The 3,136-nt window shown below is 32.5% G+C and overlaps 2 non-coding genes across 2 annotated transcripts; both read right to left on the bottom strand.

Moving 5' to 3' along the window:
- Nucleotides 1-1,330: 1,330 nt before the first annotated feature.
- On the bottom strand, nucleotides 1,331-1,404 carry TRNAN-GUU (transfer RNA asparagine (anticodon GUU)). The gene has a single exon. It is a non-coding gene; the product is annotated as a tRNA-Asn (tRNA).
- Nucleotides 1,405-1,909: 505 nt separating this feature from the next.
- On the bottom strand, nucleotides 1,910-1,983 carry TRNAN-GUU (transfer RNA asparagine (anticodon GUU)). The gene has a single exon. It is a non-coding gene; the product is annotated as a tRNA-Asn (tRNA).
- Between the last annotated feature and the right edge of the window lie 1,153 nt (nucleotides 1,984-3,136).

Genomic DNA, 3,136 nt, shown 5'->3' with positions numbered 1-3,136 from the left:
ATCTTCCAATAGGGACTTCCGAAATTTAACAGTTGATAGCGGCCATATTGTTGAAGCCACGTCTGTCGAACTGTCTGCCATTTATATCGTTTGTTTTGCCAAATCATCATGGATGAATATAGCGTTCAATATCAGCGATGTGTGTTCGCTAAATGAGCCTTGGTTATTTTCATCAAAAGATCATCTCAGCCATGGGCTTCGTCTGGATGAATCGGTAGGTCAACAAAATAAAAATATCGGATTTGGGACGAAAAAGTCACTGCCACACCGTCAACGTAATGCAATGACTACCACCTTTTTTTGTCTGAATTGGATAATATGGCCACCAACGACATGTGGTTTCAAAGAGGATGATGCACGAGCGCTTATAGGTGATTGAACTGAGCCGAGATCGTTCGATCTGACCCCATTACACTTTTTGTGTGGGGATTTCTTTAGACGCAGATCCGTGGGAATAAGCCATAAATAACAGCGGCCCTCAAACCCTACACTGATTCAGCCTTATTTATTCTACAGATTCATATAAAATTGGACACTTCGTATGACATTTTCATTGGCCTTTCAAACCAAATTTCGATGATATCTCACACACAATTTGTTTTATTTAAATTTCAAGATAGAAAATGCTTAGTAAAACACCCCTTATAAAGAAAAACAATATTACAAAAATATATGCGCCCCCGGTTGGGCTCGAACCACCAACCTTTCGGTTAACAGCCGAACGCGCTAGCCAATTGCGCCACGGAGGCTTCGAGGACGTTAGGTGTCTTAATAACACTTATGGAAGCGATTATAGGAATTATAATAACGATGTTAGACTATAAGAAAATTACTGAAATTATTCGTTTAATTATTGCTATCACTGCAAATTTTAATAAGGGGTCTTTCATTAAGTGTATGCGAGATATCATCGATATTTTTTTTATTTATTTGAAAGGCCTATAACATCGTGCAAATATTATCCGCGGCTTTATCTAGGGTATAAATCAATTTGAATTTGACCAATTACATGGGTTATGTTGACTTTGAGAGCAGCTGTGGCTGAAACTTAAGAAAACCCCAAAAGAAAAAAGTCTAAGGAGATGAAATCTCACGATCTCAGTGACCAGTTCACATCACCTCATCACCTCTAGATGACCATGCCCTCAAATCACTCGTACAGAATATCCAATGTAGCATGAGCTGTATGGCACGTATCAACTAGCAGTGGAAACCACATGTTATGACTTTTTCGGTTATTGGTATTCATTTCAGATTACCGTCATTCAGGTTTATTTTCACACAAACTTTTTTTTCATATTTAAAGTTATAATTTTTAAAAATATTGAATCGCCCCCGGGTGGACTCGAACCACCAACCTTTCGGTTAACAGCCGAACGCGCTAACCAATTGCGCCACGGAGGCACTTGATTACTGTGCAGTGACTTGATAACAACGATTGATAACGACACATTAAAAATATACGAAAAATTTAAACAGCTTAAGAAATTTAATTTATTTGACCTCAAATTAAATAAATCAATCAGTTTTAAGTAAGGTTGATTCACAATGGTAAAAATGGAATGACAGTAACGTATTTGGACTATTTCGGTAATGCTGACTTAGCGGAAACGGCATTTAAGCTTATATTGGTAACGACATTTAAGCGTTAACGGCATTTCCTGTTATTTCGCTAAAGATATTTTAATGATAACGATGATTTCATCATGATTGTTTTTTTTTATAATATAAAATAATTTATAAAATATCAGCGACGGTATTTAAAGCTAACGGTATTTACGATAATATCGATTACAGTAATTGCAGTTATTTCGGTAGCTAACCTTAATTTTAAGGTCTTTCTAATAAATTTCTAAAATTATCTGTTCTTTTTATATTATAAAATAAATTGTTTGAAAAAAATCAAATTCGCCCCCGGGTGGACTCGAACCACCAACCTTTCGGTTAACAGCCGAGCGCGCTAACCAATTGCGCCACGGAGGCACTTGAATACTGTACAGTAAATTATCTTCATAACAACTGTGTAAAGATTAAAAAGAAATTAAAAAAATAACATTAAACTTTCAGAATTTTCAAACATTTTTAAATTATCAAAACTATTAATCATTTGTATATACTTTCTAGAGATGTATTATTAATGTCATTAATCTGTATGTTCTACGTCTACAAACTCTACTCCTCTATCCTCCACCAATAACATATTTTCCTATATTTTCCATTAACTGTGGTGCAAGCAAAAACAAGTAAGAGAGGCTGTCCCGAATCTAATATACCCTTCACCAATTTATACTTTCAAATACAAATTTTAAATATTTTTAGGTAACGAAACAACTTATAAGACAAACATTTAAAAAAAAAAAATATTTTTAAATGTAAAAAAAAGAAATTAGAAATTTAAAAAAAAAACAAGTTAAAATACAAACTGTAAATATTTGTATTACTGTCCCAAAAGGTTCCTCAAATCAATGACTTTTTCATCGGAAACCCTTTCCATTGCAAAAATATCGCGATTTGAAATTTTTTTTTATAATTGTCAAAAATTGTATACACTTAATTGCCCATAACATTGAAACTACTCAAAGTCCAACATAATTTTTGATTCCATTTTAAAGGCAAAAATATTGTCCTTAAAATGGTGTGAATAAAATTGTTTACTTCCACAAGGTTAAAGCTCAAATTTCAGAGTATATATTTCAATGTAAAAAATATAAAAGATCTCGGTGTTAAAAATTCAAAAAGAAAATGTTATGAGTATTGGGCCATCTAAAACAATATTTTGATATCGACTATGCGATTTGAGAATTTTTGCCCTAAATTTGAATTTTACATGGCCCCTCGGTATCAAAAATTATAATTTTTTTTCATTTAAAATATTTGGTGTAAAGTCAGCTTTTCAAAAAGTACAAATTCTTTACACATCCTTTTAGAAATTTTTTAGATAACTTAAAAAGAATAAAAGCACTTTTTTCCCGAAATAGCGAAAAATCGCCTTTTTTAATTTTTTTTAATACAAATGCATGTAACTTTAGACTCAGTCATGATTTTTAAACAATTCTTATTTAATTTGATATATACATATGTTGTTAATCCTATACAAGAAAAATGGAGAAAATCGGGAAATATTTGGAACCGCGGT

Source organism: Calliphora vicina, chromosome 2 (genome assembly GCF_958450345.1).
Source record: "Calliphora vicina chromosome 2, idCalVici1.1, whole genome shotgun sequence".
In the NCBI taxonomy this organism is placed as follows: Eukaryota; Metazoa; Arthropoda; class Insecta; order Diptera; family Calliphoridae; genus Calliphora; species Calliphora vicina.
Note: the sequence above shows the minus strand (reverse complement) of the source record. Positions and strands in the feature narration are given on the sequence as shown.